The sequence below is a fragment of the Tachypleus tridentatus genome, chromosome 6 (genome assembly GCF_004210375.1).
Source record: "Tachypleus tridentatus isolate NWPU-2018 chromosome 6, ASM421037v1, whole genome shotgun sequence".
In the NCBI taxonomy this organism is placed as follows: Eukaryota; Metazoa; Arthropoda; class Merostomata; order Xiphosura; family Limulidae; genus Tachypleus; species Tachypleus tridentatus.
The window spans coordinates 19,579,211-19,600,724 of NC_134830.1; the positions used below are offsets into that span (position 1 = coordinate 19,579,211).

Below are 21,514 nucleotides of genomic sequence, written 5' to 3' on the forward strand. Positions count from 1 at the left end.
CCTAAATGGACGTCATTTGTCAACACGTTCTCAGAAACCTGTCTCCACCGGCCAAGGCCACCCGTTTCAAGTGAAGATTATTATAACGAGGACAACTTTCCAATCAATCTAACTATAATCTGTTTAGTTGTAAAATAAAATTGCTTTGGAAACCTTTTCAAGTTAATCGAAAATATTATCTACAAAATAGAAAGGTCAACATAGCAATGTTGTATTTCTTTTTTCTTTTACAAATAATTTCAAAATATGCCTAATGTATTCTTTCTGGCTTCAGTAAGATGTTTTTTGCATTCATAAATAGATAAGAAACGAATTAGTAACATACAAAGAACATATTGCAGCCTTTATTTCATGTTGGCCTGTTTTATAATCAGGCTAAAGTTGTCTAATAACAAACAGCTTCCCGTACATATTGTTTTATATCAGGGAGCGAGTTAGCGATCCTTATGTATTGATGGGTCCGATTAAAAATGACGGCTTGTACGTTGTGTACGGTGGTGCGTATTCCATAACATCGGCAAAACACAGCCAAAGAAATAGAGAAGAAAAACCTTTCACAAATCGAGCAGAAAACTGCCTTTAAAGTTTGACTAACATTCCTTGACGTCTGGAAAACGGGCCGCAAAGACATCGATTCCCTTCTCTTCCGTCAGCTGTAACATATAAATGACAGTGTACCTATGACCAGTCCAAAAAACACACACACAAAAACACACTTCATTATTTCCTGCGATGTGCCTTTTAATATCTAAAGTAGCAAGTGATCCATAATTGATTAGTTACAGCCCAAAGTAGTAATAACAGTTTCTGATAAGTAAGGCATTATGTACGTTATAAGTTATATTATGACTCCATATAGAATAAAACTGAATATGCTGGTGAAATGGTGCTTTCCACCTAGAAGTCACAGCGTCGCTAGAAGCCAAAACTTCTACTCGTAAAAAGTGCAGAAACTAATAAATTATTGGACGTGTTGATGGCAAAAGATCAGAAACAAAAGAACAATCATTCATACAGTGGGTGGACAAACATGCAAGTTAGGTGGTGGAATGTAGGCGTAAATAATGCAGATTTTCCTCCCATTCCAACTGTTCTTCAGTTTCTAATATTTTTCCATTCTTACATTCCAACAATTTCAGACATTAAATAAAGCAGGTATTATATTGTTGATATATTGTTATGCATTCCTCTCTACGTTCTCTCAGAAGTTTTTTATTAATTATTACTTATAATATATTTTATATGATAAGTGTTTAAGCGTGGTCAAATTAATAATATACACCTACGATTGGTGTTATAGTCTTCAATCATAAAACTAAAAGCGTACATAAAATTTCAACAGTATGACTATGTCCATCTCTTATTTATTAGTTTCTGGAAATTCATACGTACATTATCTTCATTTATAGTAATATACTGTAAGTGTAAGTCCATGGAAAAGGGCTATATAATTATATTCATGATGTGTTGGCTAATAGCTTCCTTTTTGTCAAAATTACGAGCGCTATATGTAAAGTTTTTGAATTGGCATTTCAAATAAAACGTGTTTAAAGAAACGTATTTGAGATAAATTAATTCAACACTACTTCACAGAAACCGTTAGAGCCAGTTTGGCTTCAGAACCATTAGACAAGTTGAATACACACTCTGCACAAGGCTTCAGTTTCTACCTTGCTATTTGCTTACGTCACATAATGTATTATAATTAGATAGGAATGCTTAATCCATGAACGTTTCACATCTTTACCACCTCTCTGTATGTGTGAATAAGTTTTAGTTAGATGGCTGCTCAGACATAAAATGTACGGATTGTTATTAAGTTTAGATTAGATTATTTCCTGAGGCTGGCGTTTCCCAACTTATTAATTAGTTAACCAGCAAGAAGTCAGACATGAAAGACAATAAGGATCACTCAATTTAACCTGTCAATTACGACTATCATTATTCAATGTATTTGATCAAGTTGTATAACGTACATCATTAACGAGCCTGTTGTCAACAAACTAGGACCAGACTGGGAAAGCTGATGACATAACGTAATTTTATACCAGTTATATACCACATACATACAAAACTTTATACCGGTTGTTATATACCACATACATACAAAACTTTATACCGGTTGTTATATACCACATACATACAATAAATTGTTTTACTTCATGTGACAGATTTCTGGGAGCTTGTTAGCATCTTTATGAGTATATATTATTGATAATTCTTTGTTTTGTTTTTGAATTTCGCGCAAAGCTACACGAGGGCTATCTGATTCCTATTTTTACATGATATATAAGGGTATTAATACAGATATGTGATTCATGTTTCCACATGATATATAAGGGTATTAATACAGATATGTGATTCCTATTGCCACATGATATATAAGGGTATTAATACAGATATGTGATTCATATTTCCACATGATATATAAGGGTATTAATACAGATATGTGATTCCTAATTTTACATGATATATAAGGGTATTAATACAGATATGTGATTCCTATTTCCACAATATATATGGGGGTATTAATACAGATATGTGATTACTATTGCCACAGATAACTTTAAAATCCAAATGCATTTTTAATTCTTGTTGTATTTAAGTGTTATTCGTTTTGACTTTTTTTTTTCTTTGGTTAAAGCGTGATTTTAAATAAATGTGAACAGTTTAAAACTCCAAATTAATTCGTGCAAGAAGTTTACGAAATTATGGACGATGATACTGTTATTTTCAACAAAGAAGATGAATTAAAGTAATGAAAGATTCCGGTAAAAGGAAACAAGAAACTCTACAATATTACACCAAATTGTTATCTTATTGTTCTAACCAGAAAACAACAACATTACTGGGAAGATAAAGAGAAAAAAAATGGTTATCCTTGAATTAAATTGTATGTAAAAGTTCAACAGCTTTCCTTTTTTCCCTCTTTAAACTTACACATCATCAGCTGCTTTTTCGTGTTTACAACTGAAGCAAGTGTCATATTAACACGAAGTAACGTGAGTCAAAGATTATGACCTTGTTTATCTAGCCACATGAATCAGTTGTCCTTTACGAATTGGTTTTGACAGCCACTTTTCAATCAGAATTTGTACCATTTTTTTCAAGACTTCTTCTATGTTACAACCGTTACCAAGGAACACGAATTTTCAATTGAAACTACATCAGATTATGAGTTCCAGAATCGCTCAAAGTTCTTATAAATTTAATTTTTTTTATTTATGTATTCAACAATATAAGGAAAAAAACTAAATATCGAATTTTTTGGCAATTTTCTTGAACTTACGTAATAATAACTGAATGTGAGTTTCAAATGAAAAGCACGATGAATAAATAATTAACGTCCACGAGGAATATAAACAAAAATAAATATTTGAAAACATTTGTTATTATTTTATCCATAAAAAAATCTTCAAATCTGTATATAGTTACTATTGTTGTACAGAACATGCGTAAGGCGTGCGACTCGTAATCCGAGGGTCGCGGGTTCGCGCCCGCGTCGCGCTAAACATGCTCGCCCTCCCAGCCGTGGGGGCGTATAATGTGACGGTCAATCCCACTATTCGTTGGTAAAGTAGCCCAAGAGTTGGCGGTGGGTGGTGATGACTAGCTGCCTTCCCTCTATTCTTACACTGCTAAATTAGGGACGGCTAGCACAGATAGCCCTCGAGTAGCTTTGTGCGAAATTCCAAAACAAACAAACAGAACATATAATGGGTTGATTTATTTTGAACTTTGCGCTAAACGTACGAAATTCAGCAGTGTTTGTTTGTTTTTGACACTCATCAGGCCGGCTGTGATAAGACAGACATGGTAGTGGACTTGGCTATATTAACATCATAAACTTCCATGAACAGCTATTTATGCTTAGAACTATATTAATTAAGTGAATTGTATTTATTATATAGTTTATTATGCGAAAGCTAGAACACATTAAGAGTTGAAACTTTTACATTTCCATTAAGTGGATATGAGAATAAACTGTTATTTTAACGTAAATTTCTCTAATTTCTAACCCTTGTGATTATGAGGATGTGAAGGAGATAACTTGGTCATATTTAAGCAATCCAATTTTAAAAACACACTGCTAGAATCGTATGTGATAGTAACATTCTATTAGTAATGACCCACCAACTTCGTAAATCTGGGAACAAAATTCTCTGTTTCCTTTTAAGTTCAGTGGACAAAACCGCTTAAAGACGATGCATGAATGTAACCTAGTGTAAGCGCAACTGACAGTTTTGAACCATGTGACTTCTTGTCATTTTTGTTTGATATATAGTTTTGGAGCTGCGTACTGGTATACCCTTAAACACCCCTCAAATCTAGCTCCTTGCTTTTTCTTTGATGGTAGGGTCAGACTTCTTCGAGACGTTCTTTCGACTCTGGTGCCCAAAATAAAGCGGCGAGCTTGTTACAAAACGATCGCGGGTCAAATATATATGGTTGAGACGTCAACTAGGCCTATTAAGAAAGAAAGCAGAATCAAGCAGAAGCTTCAGGCCAGACAGACGCTAAGAAAGCAGGGGAAAATCCACGCCATGAACCCCCTGACCTGTCAAGCTGCTGGCGTCATGTTCTCCCTTATTTTGCTGTAAAATTTGCAAGGCGGTTCATCTAGTTAGCTGGATATATTTTAAAATTAAAAGGGGATGATTGTGAATGGGGAGTATCTGTCTGAATCATGTCGTTTTGAGTGGTGGTTTTCTGTGACGACTAATGGGAGACATTATAAGACGTGTCTGATGAGGGCTTGCCCAAACAGTTGAATATATGGAAATATAAAAATATAAATTTGTTATGGGGTCGTCAATGGAGTCAGAATCAATCTTGAAAAAAATTAGCTGAATTTCTAAAGTTTAAAAAGAAATTCTGCTAATTAGCCACTTTTAATGTCATCAGTGTTCAAACAAATAAAGTGTCTTTTAATTAATTATCAACTGAGAAGGACTGGCAAGAATAAAACGTATGATATATAGAACAGACGGTTGATTGTATTTTATAAGAATTATTTGCATGTTCGAATAGAGTAGAGTTTTGTCGCATGTGTGTGTCTTGATACGATAGTGGCATGTCTGGAAGGTATATATAAATATATATATGATTGATGGAGAATTCCTGACTATTCGGCAGTGTAATACTACTACGACGGTTGTAGGAAGTGTCACAGCCGTTTTCGATAGAGGATATTCATTTACTGAAGTTTCCATGTGACGTAAAGCCACGAGGCAAATTGTTTCAAGGAATGGAGGGTAATTGGCTCCAAAAGGCCCGGCATGGTCAAGCGCGTTAAGGCGTGCGACTCGTAATCTGAGGGTCGCGGGTTCGCATCCCCATCGCACCAAACATGCTCGCCCTTTCAGCCGTGGGGCGTTATAATGTGACGGTCAATCCCACTATTCGTTGGTAAAAGAGTAGCACAAGAGTTGGCGGTGGGTGGTGATGACTAGCTGCCTTCCCTCTAGTCTTACACTGCTAAATTAGGGACGGCTAGCGCAGATAGCCCTCGAGTAGCTTTGTGCGAAATTCCAAAACAAAAACAAGAATTAGCTCCAAACCGACGTCAAACCTAGATCAAACCAGTTGCTCGACTGTAAAGTAAAACATTATGGTAAAGAGAATCTTTTGACCTCCAAAACCGTTGCAATGAAGAGACATATCTGCTGGTACCACTAAGGATAATGGCATAATGTGAAAGAATATTCAAAATCTAAAAAATTCACAAGATTCTGATGACAAATATAACATAATATAACATAGCATTGAGAGTTTTGTGTGAAATATGAGTGAAGAAATTGGAATCAGAGAATTCCTTAATCGATCACATGTATGTAAAGTCTCATGTGCTTTATGTCTGCTTAAACGAGGTGTTTGAAGCTTATTACATTGTAAATTTAATGGTATATATATTTATATTTTCTACCAGAAGTATGATGGATTTTTGAGTGTAATTTTTGAAAGTAACTCATCACATAAAAACACATCGTGATTTATATCTATTCCCAACAGGCACATTAAGTTAATATTCTCAATCAATCGTATTTGCTTCTTCCATCACAAATAATGTATTTTGTTGAGTCAATAGCTCATTCAGCATCTTTCGTTTTTCTGATTATAAAATAATTAATCAGTGAAGTTGTTTGGTTCATTTAAGACATTTTGCGATAATCTACACAAAAGACACATCACCTTCCCTAATTTTGAGATGATACAATAGAAGGAAGCCAACATTCAGTAGCACTCTCCGTCAAAACTTCCGCTACTGGGATCGGTTATTGGGATTTGATAGCTACTCCTATACATTACTTATATCCCTAAAGTATGGAGCGCATTATTGTGGCAGCGAGCAGCAAACTAGGAACCCTCGGATTCACTAGTCGTTGAGTTAAACCCAGGTCGAAACGGTTTGGCTTGTTTGCTGTCAAGCGCAAAATTACATAAAGACTATCTATGCTTTGTCCACCACTAGTATCAAAACGCGATTTTCAGCGGCGTAAATCTTTATAATTTATCTTTCAGCCACTAGGGACAAACGATTTGAACAAACAAAATTGAAATGCGGCTGATTGTCGGCTAATAAATGATGGAGACGTTGAAGTGAGTATCTGTTATTAATTCTAGACAGTACACTTTTATTCAAGCTTGATTACAGAAAACAGTGCATTTCGCTTGCACACGTTTCAGTCAGTTCTTTAGCGCAAGTTACGTACATCAATCAACCAATAAAAAATGGATGTGAAAAACTATTTATTTTTGAAAATTCAAATAGTATCTTCTTTGATATGAATTTTTAGAGTTCGCAATTCTGAGAAAACGTAAATTTTCTTTTAATAGATAGAAGTTTATATATGCATGTGAAGGTTATAAATAATTAATTGTTATTGCACTCTACTAAATGAAAAATCTTCAGTGATGACGAGAAAACCCACTTGTAGAGAAAAGTATATATGTAAAAACGGCTGGTTTGGGTTGAGAATTTTTTTTATGCAAAGGAAGAAACAACGTTTCGACCTTCTTCGGTCATCATCAGGTTCACAAAGAAAGAGGTAACTGACCGATAGCTGACCACATGTTTGAAGGAGGTTGTGTAACTGCGTGTAGGAATGTAGAGGGCGTGCTTAGATGTTTGATGATATTTATTAATATAAGTATAAAGGTGTTCCTTTGTATTGGTTTATTTTGGGCTTGAGTTGTTGTATAAGTAAGGCTTCTTTAATTTTCCATTTATGTTTGTTTCTTTATTTAGTATTTTGGTGTTTTTTATGGTTATGTTGTGTTTATTTGATTTTCAGTGTTCGAAAACGTGTGAAGGTGACTTTTTGTGTTATTTGAATCTGGTTTCCATTTTTCTACTTGAATAGTTGGGTGTAATGACCTTATGCCAAGACATTTTTTGATGTGCAAGCTTCTGTTATTAGAAGTTGGGAAAATAATGTATTTTTAATGTAAATATCAAACTTATTTTACGTATAATTTGTTTGTTTGTTTTGGAATTTCGCACAAAGCTACTCGAGGGCTATCTGTGCTAGCCGTCCCTAATTTAGCAGTGTAAGACTAGAGGGAAGGCAGCTAGTCATCACCACCCACCGCCAACTCTTGGGCTACTCTTTTACCAACGAATAGTGGGATTGACCGTCACATTATAACGTCCCCACAGCTGAAAGGGCGAGCATGTTTGGCGCGACGGAGATGCGAACCCGCGACCCTCAGATTACGAGTCGCACGCCTTAACGCGCTTGGCCATGCCGGGCCTTTACGTATAGTAGGAAGAACCAGTTGTCTCACAGAACGAGACGAATGGCCACTGATTGTCTGACCTATTACCAGTCGGTGGAGCCGTAGTCATTAACGCCACTTAAGCATAATGAACGGGTTTGTTTTAAGACAGTATTCACAAATGTTATTAATTTCGAAGATTATTAAATTAACTTGCTACCAATTATTGTTTCTTTGTTTTTAAATTTTGCGCAAAGCTACCCGAGGACTATCTGGGCTAACAGTCTCTAATATAGCAGAGTAAGACTAAAGTGAAGGCAGCTGGTTATCACCACCCACCGCCAACTCTTGGGCTACTCGTTTACCAACGAATAGTGGGATGACCTTCACATGTAACGCCCCCACGATTGAAAAGTCGATCATATTTGGTGTGACGTGGATTCGAACCTCCGACCCTCAGGTTAGGAGTCGAGTGGTCTAACTACCTGGCTGTGCCGGATCTGTTACCAGTTGATTCCTTTCAGGTTGTTTACCACGTCCTTACTTCTGAGCCGTATAACATTGGTAGCAGTATACACATGCGGAGTAGTTTCTATTTCTTTTATTGTGTTATCCTCCATCTTTAGGGTTATCTAAGTATTTATATACACATTAACCTTCTCGGTTGTGTCTCAGTGAAATGTTGTTCTTAGCCTGTAATACATCTTCTCATCTATTATGATTTTTTTTTACGTGTGGATATAAATTGTAGAGTTGATGTTTGAATTTTAAATGTCGTTATAAACTGGAGAGTTGATACGAAAACTGTAAGTTTACGTATAAATTGTAGAGTTGATGTTTGCATTTTAAATGTCGTTATAAACTGGAGAGTTGATATGAAAACTATAAGTTTACGTATAAATTCTAGAGTTGATGTTTGCATTTTAAATGTCGTTATAAACTGGAGAGTTTATACGAAAACTGTAAGTTTACGTATAAATTGTGGAGTTGATGTTTGCATTTTAAATGTCGTTATAAACTGGAGAGTTGATAGAGTTGATATGAAAACTATAAGATAAGTTTACGTATAAATTCTAGAGTTTATGTGAGGATATTAAGTATGAATATAAGCTGTAAAGTTGATGTGAGGATATTAAGTGTGGTTATAAACTGTAGAGTTGATCTGTGTGTTAAATACTTTCCTCTGCATTGTCTGTAAACCTGAAGTTTGTTATCTTATCTCTGACTTGCAAACTCTCTCTTTCTTAGCCTGAAGATGACCTAGGAAAGTCGAAACGTTGTTCTCTCCGTATCAATAAAAGTGTCAATACCCATACCAGCTGTTCTGAGATACATTTTTGTCTCTGATGGTCTGAAACTCTATATTTTGTAAATGTAAAATAAAATAAAGCTTGCCTTTACTGTATTTAAGTTTATAAAATGTTCAAAGCACATTCCCAAAACCCTTACCCGTTTTACTGTCAGGTTATCAGGACTTTTTCTGCATTAGCGAGAACGGGCGCCAAAACAAATATCTTCAAATGAACTGGAACAAAATGTGCGTGTGACAGCATTTACAATGTAAGTCAACAGACTAAAAGAATGTGTTACGTGTGTTTGAACGTAAACATAAATTTACACTTTTCATGAAATTTACTAAAAATATTTAGTTGGACTACGAAGTTAAGTTTACATCATTATACGTGCAATATTTTTGTGTAAATGTAAGAGGACAAAGGCCTCTTCTTGCCACTTGATAAGGGCGCTCATATTACCGAATTTTATATGTAAATGACACTTTGGTCATAACATTTCCATGTAGAAGGAATTCTTCCTACGCATACATATTAATTAGTAAAACAATACAAAATAAATGTTTATAAGTATTTAAGTACGCTAGGTGATAAAAACTCAAGGTAAACACGACACATAGCTGAGATTAACTGTATCGTCACAATTTTAAAGAACTGGTCACATAAAGAGGTGATAAAACTGGCACTTTAGTTACTTTGTGTATGATACCTAAACCGGTTTTGGTTGTCGAGAAGAAACGAAGGTAGATAATTTCATTACTGTATTATAATCTTCTCTTTCTTTGTGTACCATGTTTTATTCAACACATTGTATATCTTTTACTTAGTCGACCAATCTTATTAAACATGTAAAACGTTTTATCAAATGTAAAACAAAAACGAAACGAACAGGCGAAGCAGCTACACCATATTAGACTGAAGGCTTACATTATGGAGTTAGATTTTTGTTTTACGAAAACTCAGTGGACACAGGTAATTATTGTTATGTGACTATTGTTAGATTCATTATTGTTATGTGACTATTGTTAGATTCACGACAACGTATTTCAAAGTAATGTAACCAGTTTGTAACATTAAACCCTTGATACATTTTCAAAAGATGTCTCATATTGAAGTTGAACGATGAGGCAACCATATAAACAGAGGTTGAAGAGAGAGACGCTCACTTGTAAACAGAGGCTGAACAGAGAGACGCTCACTTGTAAACAGAGGCTGAACAGAGAGACGCTCACTTGTAAACAGAGGCTAAACAGAGAGACGCTCACTTGTAAACAGAGGCTGAACAGAGAGATGCTCACTTGTAAACAGAGGCTGAACAGAGAGACGCTCACTTGTAAACAGAGGCTGAACAGAGAGACGCTCACTTGTAAACAGAGGCTGAACAGAGAGACGCTCACTTGTAAACAGAGGCTAAACAGAGAGACGCTCACTTGTAAACAGAGGCTGAACAGAGATGCTCACTTGTAAACAGAGGCTGAACAGAGAGACGCTCACTTGTAAACAGAGGCTGAACAGAGAGACGCTCACTTGTAAACAGAGGCTAAACAGAGAGACGCTCACTTGTAAACAGAGGCTGAACAGAGATGCTCACTTGTAAACAGAGGCTGAACAGAGAGACGCTCACTTGTAAACAGAGGCTGAACAGAGAGACGCTCACTTGTAAACAGAGGCTGAACAGAGAGACGCTCACTTGTAAACAGAGGCTAAACAGAGAGACGCTCACTTGTAAACAGAGGCTGAACAGAGATGCTCACTTGTAAACAGAGGCTGAACAGAGAGACGCTCACTTGTAAACAGAGGCTGAACAGAGAGACGCTCACTTGTAAACAGAGGCTGAACAGAGAGACGCTCACTTGTAAACAGAGGCTAAACAGAGAGACGCTCACTTGTAAACAGAGGCTGAACAGAGAGATGCTCACTTGTAAACAGAGGCTGAACAGAGAGACGCTCACTTGTAAACAGAGGCTGAACAGAGAGACGCTCACTTGTAAACAGAGGCTAAACAGAGAGACGCTCACTTGTAAACAGAGGCTGAACAGAGATGCTCACTTGTAAACAGAGGCTGAACAGAGAGACGCTCACTTGTAAACAGAGGCTGAACAGAGAGACGCTCACTTGTAAACAGAGGCTGAACAGAGAGACGCTCACTTGTAAACAGAGGTTGAAGAGAGAGACGCTCACTTGTAAACAGAGGTTGAACAGAGAGACGCTCACTTGTAAACAGAGGCTGAACAGAGAGACGGTCACTTGTAAACAAAGGCTGAACAGAGAGACGCTCACTTGTAAACAGAGGCTGAACAGAGAGAGTTCTGTTAAGAGTTCCAATAGATGTAACAATCCTAGCCTGTTGAAAACCTACGTTCTAATAATCCAACTATTTTCCAGTCGCGGAAAATACATTCATAAACTATTTCATTTGTTTGATTAGTGGCTATTATCTAATTATTTCGGTCTTATTTAGAATATTCTGTTCGATCTTGGGTGTGACCTGGCATGGCCAGGTGGTTAGGGCGCTTGGCTCGTAATCCGCGAGTCACCGGTTCGAATTCCCGTCAAACCAAGAAAAGTTGGCGGTGATGACTAGCTGCTTTCTCTCTAGTATTACACTGCTAAATTAGGGGCGGCTAGCGCAGATAGCCCTCGTGTAGCTTTGCGTGATAATTCAAAAACAAACAAACATAATGGGGTATAAAACAATTAATTATTAATTAAATTTTACAGGGTGTCCGAAAATTAGGTCACCAAAGTTGTTTATTTAGGTTTATAAATTTGTTACAATTTTATAATACCCCGTATATCACACAATATGAACACTCACATCAAATGAAAATAATAGAAAAACTAGGGCACTTTATATGTCAGTAGAATTTAAAAAAATACCCGCAATAAGTTGTTGTTTTACGTTTCTATCAACCAGAGTTGCTTGTCTGATTTTTGCATTATGTTGTAAATAGTTATCTTAACCGATTTCGATTACCATCGGTAGACGAACTCAGGTAGACTCTTCAAAGTCTAATAAGTCTAAATGGATAAGCAATCGAACGAAGGGTGAGAGAAATCCAGTAACAAATTTCGTGAAGTCAACGTCAAGCGAAAGTGGCATTTAATACCGCACGTAGCACGATTTCCTTTCCATCGTTAGAACCTGTTCGAGTTCTATAATTCAAAGTACTGGAAATGGGTGACCCTCGTCCCATATATTGTGCTAGCATAAATACATGTCCTCCGGGCTGGTTATAACTGCTGATTCCTGTGGAAGACTACTAGGCTTGCGGTCTTTTCTGGAACTCTCTAACAGTTCTACAACAATGTACTCATACGTGACGAGAAAAGGGATTTTATTGAAATTTTAGTCTAAAAATGAGCTTTCATCCTAGCATTAAATGACTAAATATATTTTATTAAAGTGGTTCTTTGTAGACGCAGCTATCAATATAAGTGCCTAGTTTTAATGTTGAAAAACGAGATTTTCATTAAAGAGAAATGAATGACACTTGGGGTTTGTTTTTGATGGTTTTACTTTTGAAACACACTCATTTTTTTTGTAATTTTTATCAATTAAATCTGAAACTTATTCTTTGTGCAGCAATTTCAATTGTTTTATTTACCACTCAGTTATAAAAGTCCTGGGCCCGGCATGGCCAAGCGTGTTCAGGCGTGCGACTCGTAATCTGAGGGTCGGGAGTTCGAATCCACGTCACAACAAACATGTTCGCCCTCCCAGCCGTGGGGGCGTTATAATGTTACGATCAATCCCACTTTTCGTTGGTAAAAGAGTAGCCCAAGAGTTGGCGGTGGGTGGTGATGACTAGCTGCCTTCCCTCTAGTCTTACACTGCTAAATTAGGGACGGCTAGCACAGATAGCCCTCGAGTAGCTTTGTGCGAAATTCTGAAACAAACAAACAAAATAAAAGTCCTGTCTGGTTATAAACACATTACCCGGTTATTACTGGGGATGATCGGTGGTGCAGTAGTTTCATACAACTGAGTTTTGGACGCATACTTCACAAGCTCCATTACTTTTCTGGCTTAATGTTGATGGAGTTCTTTTGCTAGTTGAGATTTAATAAAGTAATACTGCACATTTCAAGATATATTAGTCACAGATAACACTTTAAAAATCTGTAAGATATAGGCCTGTTTCAGAAAATTTCCACGCGAAGCAATGACCATAACGCAATAGATATTTGAAATGTCAACACTAAGGATTACACACACGCACGTAATTTTAGAAAGAATAAACATCCAGTCAAACTTAAACCTGGCATCACCTACTTCTGCAATAATATTTTTACTGACTGAGCTAAAGAAATCAATTCACTGGTAAGGTACTTTTAAACAGTTTCAAACCATCACACGTGTACTTTATGTCACACAGTATGTTTGTTTTTTAATTTCGTGCAAAGCTACACGAGGGCTATCTGCGCTAGCCATCCCTAATTTAGCAGCGTAGCACTAGAGGGAAGGCAGCTAGTCATCACCACCCACCGCCAATTCTTGGACTTCTCTTTTACCAACGAATAGTGGGATTGACCGTTATATTATAACGCTCCAACGGCTGAAAAGGCGAGCATGTTTGGTGCGACGGGGATTCGAACCCACGTCCATCAGATTACGAGTCGAATGCCTTAACCTACCTGGCCATGCCGGACTGTCAAACAGTTCTTCTTTCAGAAACGTAACGTAAATATATTTCATGAAGGTTTTACGTTTAATAAGCTCCAGTAAGGTTGAAAAATAGTGATATAGAAAATATTCCTCGGGTTGCGTTGGTTGAATCGTCAAGAGAAAGTAATCGATTCAATGAATACTTTCAAATACTTGTATTGATATAGTTCAAGCTTCATAGAATATTGGTACACATGATAATCTCAGAGTTAAGTTGGTTTAATTATGAATTAATTAACAAATACTTTCCAATTTGTATTAAGAATAGGTATGTCAGGTTACACTCTAATGTTTAACATGACTTTTCTCATATGATATCCTAACAGCAAATTATATTTTCATATCTTGTTAGGAGTGATTTTACTGTGCACACGCGTTTTATTGATTAGAAAAAAAGATTTATTATAGTTATAACTTCGTTTTTGTGCGGTTGTTTAACCGTGGTGTCTAAAATAGAAATATCGCGTAAACTTCAACAAGCCTGTCACCGTGAGAACACATCCCTAGGCCGCGGTGGCTGTCTTGAAAACAAAACATTCCTTGTTGAAGCTTACGGTCTGTAGGTCGCTAGTTATCAAGCTGAAGGAAAAGACAGTTCAGCTTACAAGTCGGTAGTGTAACTAAGTCGTCTGCCATGACCCTGTCTTGTTATCGGGAGTTTAAACAAGTCTTAAAGATAGTATTATCCCATGCATTGGGAAGAAACAATGAACGATAATTTGGGACAATATTTAACCCATAAGACAGTAGCGTTGATTTCACGAACGCACACTAAGCTTTTATGTTGAACAATAGAAGCGAAAACGCCCTCTAGAAAAACAGAATAAAAGAACAGACAGAAATGGACGCGAAAATTAATGTTTATTGTATAAATTGGTATTTAGAGCTATATTAAAATAGTGTGATTTGTTTTTGTTTACTATTGTTACTGAGTACAAACAGGAATAAACACTCGATAATGAACAAAATTTAAATGACGACACTTTATCCTACTTAAAGTTAGCGTTTGATAAACAAACTTATTTACTCTACAAGTAATATAAAAGTAAAATCGAGTAAAAAAGCACATTGTTCACAGACATAACATATCGATGTAACGTGGTTAACCGGATTGATTATTATACAATTAAAACCTGCACTGGAAGTTAAGTTAAAACACTTTCAACCTGCACAATACTGGAAGTTAAGTTAAAGCACTTTCAACCTGCACAATACTGGAAGTTAAGTTAAAACACTTTCAACCTGCACAATACTGGAAGTTAAGTTAAAACACTTTCAACCTGCACAATACTGGAAGTTAAGTTAAAGCACATTCAACCTGCACAATACTGGAAGTTAAGTTAAAACACTTTCAACCTGCACAATACTGGAAGTTAAGTTAAAACACTTTCAACCTGCACAATACTGGAGTTAAGTTAAAGCACATTCAACCTGCACAATACTGGAAGTTAAGTTAAAACACTTTCAACCTGCACAATACTGAGTTAAGTTAAAACACTTTCAACCTGCACAATACTGGAAGTTAAGTTAAAACACTTTCAACCTGCACAATACTGGAAGTTAAGTTAAAACACTTTCAACCTGCACAATACTGGAAGTTAAGTTAAAGCACATTCAACCTACACAATACTGGAAGTTAAGTTAAAGCACATTCAACCTGCACAATACTGGAAGTTAAGTTAAAGCACTTTCAACCTGCACAATACTGGAAGTTAAGTTAAAGCACTTTCAACCTGTACAATACTGGAAGTTAAGTTAAAGCACTTTCAACCTGCACAATATTGGAAGTTAAGTTAAAGCACATTCAACCTGCACAATACTGGAAGTTAAGTTAAAGCACATTCAACCTGCACAATACTGGAAGTTAAGTTAAAGCACTTTCAACCTGCACAATACTGGAAGTTAAGTTAAAGCACTTTCAACCTGCACAATACTGGAAGTTAAGTTAAAGCACTTTCAACCTGCACAATATTGGAAGTTAAGTTAAAGCACATTCAACCTGCACAATACTGGAAGTTAAGTTAAAGCACATTCAACCTGCACAATACTGGAAGTTAAGTTAAAGCACATTCAACCTGCACAATACTGGAAGTTAAGTTAAAGCACTTTCAACCTGTACAATACTGGAAGTTAAGTTAAAGCACTTTCAACCTGCACAATATTGGAAGTTAAGTTAAAGCACTTTCAACCTGCACAATATTGGAAGTTAAGTTAAAGCACATTCAACCTGCACAATACTGGAAGTTAAGTTAAAGCACATTCAACCTGCACAATACTGGAAGTTAAGTTAAAGCACATTCAACCTGCACAATACTGGAAGTTAAGTTAAAGCACTTTCAACCTGTACAATACTGGAAGTTAAGTTAAAGCACTTTCAACCTGCACAATATGGAAGTTAAGTTAAAGCACATTCAACCTGCACAATACTGGAAGTTAAGTTAAAGCACATTCAACCTGCACAATACTGGAAGTTAAGTTAAAGCACTTTCAACCTGTACAATACTGGAAGTTAAGTTAAAGCACTTTCAACCTGCACAATATTGGAAGTTAAGTTAAAGCACATTCAACCTGCACAATACTGGAAGTTAAGTTAAAGCACATTCAACCTGCACAATACTGGAAGTTAAGTTAAAGCACTTTCAACCTGCACAATACTGGAAGTTAAGTTAAAGCACATTCAACCTGCACAATACTAGAAGTTAAGTTAAAGCACATTCAACCTGCACAATACTGGAAGTTAAGTTAAAGCACTTTCAACCTGCACAATACTGGAAGTTAAGTTAAAGCACTTTCAACCTGTACAATACTGGAAGTTAAGTTAAAGCACTTTCAACCTGCACAATATTGGAAGTTAAGTTAAAGCACTTTCGGCAGTGGAATTTATGTAAACCCCTCTCTAATTATACGTTTCCTTAAAGAATTTCAAAAACAACTAATATTGGCATATAGTACAACGTTATATCCCAAAGTAAGGTTTCTTACTCTTACCAAAGTGTTGTATAATTTAAAATATTCTTACCCACTCCCAATTTGAGTACTTTTTTTTTTAAAGACTTATCGAATATAAAGTTTATTGACTTTCGCTATGCTATTTTTACGGATGGACAAACGGAAAAGGTCAACAGTACCACACTGGTTTTATAACTAAAACGGGCAACCAAGCACCTAAGAAACACCTTTTAAGAAATCATACCAGGAAAACCGTTTAACACAGAAACAAGGTCTGTTTTACGTGTAAGAATAACGCTTACTACAGCTGCAAGGAACGAGTCTGCAACGGCAAACATCTGGGTTAAATCGAAACGATGCTCTCTCAGAAGAGTAAGCAGAGAACAAGACGACAATCTGTATCGGTGTTTAAAATTAGTACAACGATTCAGAGAGAAAGATTTAAACGTAAAACAATTCGTACTGGTGTATTTACGATGTTATTGTGTCTTTTGTCACACCCTTGTCTCTATTTTCTCAGTACATGGTTTTATGTTTGACGGTTGACTTAGGCTTCAGTGTCTTACGATAAATAATTACGATTACACAAGACGAAAAAATATATTGGTTGTGTAATTATACGTAGCTCCACTGTTAATAAAATTTTGTGTTTTTTTGTTTCTGAATTTTGCGCAAAGCTACATGAGGGCTATCTGCGTTAGCCGTCCCTAATTTAGTTGCGTAAAACTAGAGGAAAGGCAGCTAATCATCACCACCCACCGACTATTCTATGGTTACTCTTTAACCGAAGAATAGTGAAATTGAACGTGCAATATAACGCCCTAACGGCTGAAAGGGCGAGCATGTTTGGTGCGACAGAGATTCGAACTCGTGACCCTCAAATTACGAGTCGAGTTCATTAACCACCTGGCCATGTCGGGCCGAACTACAGAAGAGCAGTGGTCTTGAAAACAATCAGAAGACTTAGAATAGAAGAGAAGTGAAATTGTGAGTAGAAATACAAATAATTAATGAGAACAACACGTATTCTCATACACAACTAATTTAATGGTAATTGTTTAGTTGTGTGTGTTTGTATGACATTTTCAGCTCGGAACTGATTTTTTTCAACAGATATTGGAGTTAGATGTGCTAATAATTCACTCAGGAATTACAGTAATGTCAATTTAGTTCGACAATTTGTGAATGATAGTGAGTTTAATTGAAAACAAATGGTAATAAATACATAAATAATCATTGTTAAAATTACAATAAAACATATAGGGTTGTGTTCTTAGTTCTTACTCAAAAAATAAGTTTCTTGTCAATCGCACTACAGCCAGCCTGATGGGCGAAATCTGGTACAGATGAAAGGTCATTTTGGCATTTAACATGGCAGATTTCGTATCGATGCTAGGTAACTTATTCTCTTTTATTTCAGATATGAATTATTAGAATATAGTATTTTTATTTTCTTAGAAGCATTTAAATTTTATTTCTTAAAATTTTTGGTTTTACGTTCCTTGCACTTATGTGTTCTTAGCTGTTTGCCGAGCTGCTTGGAGACATGTTAGGCTTAAAATAATGTCAAAACGTTTAGGAAAAACATAACTACAACTCCAGACATATTATAAGCCTCATAATTATATTATGATTATTTTCATTTTGTGTTTTAAGTTTACAATCAAACCCGATTGCAATTACCGATGGTATTTATTTCATTTAAGAAAATATTTAAATTAGAAATAAGAATCAATGAATACTTGGTTATCGATCACCCAACAGTCAGGTTTTGTGTTGACTTTTATCGACACGTCGTATAATTAGAAGACTAATTGGTCTCATATGACTTTGAAAAGTAAAAAATACATAACACGGTCTATTTTGTAAAGAAAAACAAAAAACAATTTTCTTACAGAGATATGTGTTCTACGCTTCTCTGATAATTTGTAGAAATTACACACTTTTAATGTTAAAGTTCTTGAAAACATTGAGGAAAATATTTGGCTTCAAACTTAGCTATAGTTAGAACCATCGGTCTCTTGTGAACTATAGAATCAAGTGGTGCACTTTATGTTTCGACAAGTTACACGAGACTCTTTGTGCTTTTCAACTCAAAGTACTGCCTATCAATGAGGACTCCCACATATATCATCTTAGCGAACATTACTGAAAACGAATATGTATATTTATATTAATTTTGTCTTTATTACTTATAATTCACTCTACAGCTTGTCCTTGGTACTTTTATTAACGGCTCGGCATGCCCAGGTGGGTTAAGGCGTTCGACTCGTAATTTGAGGGTCACGACTTCGAATCCCTGTCGCACCAAACATGCTTGCCCTTTCAGCCGTTAGGGCGTTATACTGTACGTTCAATTTCACTATTCTTCGGCAAAAGAGTAACCAAAGAGTTGGCGGTGGGTGGTGATGACTAGCTACCTTCCCTCTAGTCTTACACTGCTAACTTGGGGACGGCTACCACAGATATCCCACGTGTAGCTTTGTGCTAAATTCAAAACAAACAAACAATCAAACAGCCCTCTGTAGTTTAGTTCAACATAGCTAAATCCGATTTCTGGCGTTGTAAGTTCCCACACATACTGCTGTACCATTAGTGTGGAACACCAAGTAAAACAAACTAAATATTGTTTTCCAAGACCTTTCATGTATAGTTTCGCTAATTACACTTATTCGTTTTTTATGGGGTATATTAATTTCAAATATTAAGGGGGACAAGTGAAAAATGACTATCAAATAGCGAGGGTTTGGGAACTTGTATATGGTTATGTTGCGTAATGTGACAAATTTGTGAAAGAAGACTATCTTGGTGTAAATATGTATTATAATTGCACTTCAAATAATATTATGAAATTATTCTTATTAAACATCTCACGCCTCTAGTAGCTCAGGCTGCAAGTTTTCGACAGCTTCGACATCAATGGTAGCAGAACATAGGTAGCTCATTACGTAGTTTTGCGCCTAACAACAACCAACCAATCGATAGAGAAATGTCATATTTTATACAAATTTAAGCACCGTGCTGAAGCATTTCCAAGACAAGACATTGCTTTACATCACAGTCATGTCATTAACATAATATATTATGATTAGGGCCCCACATATTTCTCTGCTATGGAATGTGTCCTGCGCGGTAAATCCAGTCTTTATAGTATAATTACAAAAACATATATCAGAAGTTGACCAATTTTGCCAACTGATGCAATACACCATTGTCCATCCTACAAAACTAGCTTGGATATCTTATCTGGCTTCAATGGCAAGGAAAGAAACATAGCCTGCTTACACCCAGCAAATACTCTCACCTCAAGTTATTGTAACCTGCTGATGTCGAGAATTTCAATATACGGCTAAAACAAGTAATATGTTCCTAAAACATTTGTATTTAAAATCAAATATACCACATTTCGCTACATTTACCCAGCATCGTTGGGTGGATATAATTAAATGATGGATCCTTTCTTTTTGAAATTGAAATTTTTTTAAAAATATGTCTCGTTTTATCTGTTAGTAGAACCTTGACTTTGATGTCATAAATATTTCATCTATTTTAATTTTGCCTCCCAGTGGCACAGCGGTACATTTGCGGATTTACAACACTAAAAATCGCGTTTTGATACCCATGGTGGGCAGAGCACAGATAGCCCTTTGTGTCGCTTTGTGCTTGACTCAATACAAACAAACAAAAATAATTCAGTCTCAATATGGGTGTGAGCCATTACAACGATAAGGTTACCTGCTATATTACTTCTTCTTTTGGTTGAGAATAGACTTATGGTCTCCTTCTCGGCATTTTGGCGCATTTGCATGAAAACTACATGGAAAATGTGGAGACTCATAAGTACCAAGGCATGAAAACTACATGGAAAATGTGGAGAGCCATAAGTACCAAGGCATAAAAACTACATGGAAAATGTGGAGAGCCATAAGTACCAAGGCATGAAACTACATGGAAAATGTGGAGAGCCATAAGTACCAAGGCATGAAAACTACATGGAAAATGTGGAGAGCCATAAGTACCAAGGCATGAAAACTACATGGAAAATGTGGAGAGCCATAAGTACCAAGGCATGAAAACTACATGGAAAATGTGGAGAGCCATAAGTACCAAGGCATGAAAACTACATGGGAAATGTGGAGAGCCATAAGTACCAAGGCATGAAAACTACATGGAAAATGTGGAGAGCCATAAGTACCAAGGCATGAAAACTACATGGAAAATGTGGAGAGCCATAAGTACCAAGGCAGATCTCACAAGAAGCTATAGATAACCGTGAGAAATGTTGTTTTGATGATGTCTCTTGAAGATAATCGAAAGCTATCTCCCATCAGAGTCTTTATATCCTAACGTGATTTATACCCATTTTATATAAAAACATTACTGCTGAATAAGACACACATTAGGGCGAATCTGTCTCAATGAACGCGCAGCTGCTCGAAAACCGCAGATGAGAAAAGATAAACATATCAAACCAAAAAGTTGAAATGGTCATCGTACAACAAACAGTTGAATTAGAAAAGCTACTGGAAGCGTGCGGTTTTTTCTCAGATAGATCCAACTTTGAATTGCTTACCAATAACGAATCAAAGTTTATTCAATGGCTGAGAAAATAATGGTATCATACTCAATTTACAATATCTAAAGTGAAACATGGTAGGATTTAGTACGATTTTAGGGATAGCATCAGGAACATGACTCATTAGGCGGGAATTTACCATGCAATGATCTCAAGCATATCACAAATGTGGTAAAATGATACATTGAAGGGAAATAGGCTGATGGAAAACTCACAACCATGATTTCACTTACAGAACGTCTTGATATGAATAGTTTTGAAGCTATATGGCCTTATATAAAAAGGGAGAAGGTCAGAAACAGATCAAAG

General features: G+C 36.2%; 1 long non-coding RNA gene across 1 annotated transcript in view; it reads right to left on the reverse strand.

Annotated features, from left to right (window-relative positions):
- Window positions 1–322: 322 nt before the first annotated feature.
- LOC143252046 (uncharacterized) overlaps window positions 323–21,514 on the reverse strand; it is a 54,776-nt gene continuing 33,584 nt past the window's right edge. Inside the window, exon 2 of the long non-coding RNA XR_013028800.1 lies at window positions 323–653. This is a non-coding gene — a long non-coding RNA (uncharacterized LOC143252046). The remainder of the gene's footprint in view (window positions 654–21,514) is intronic.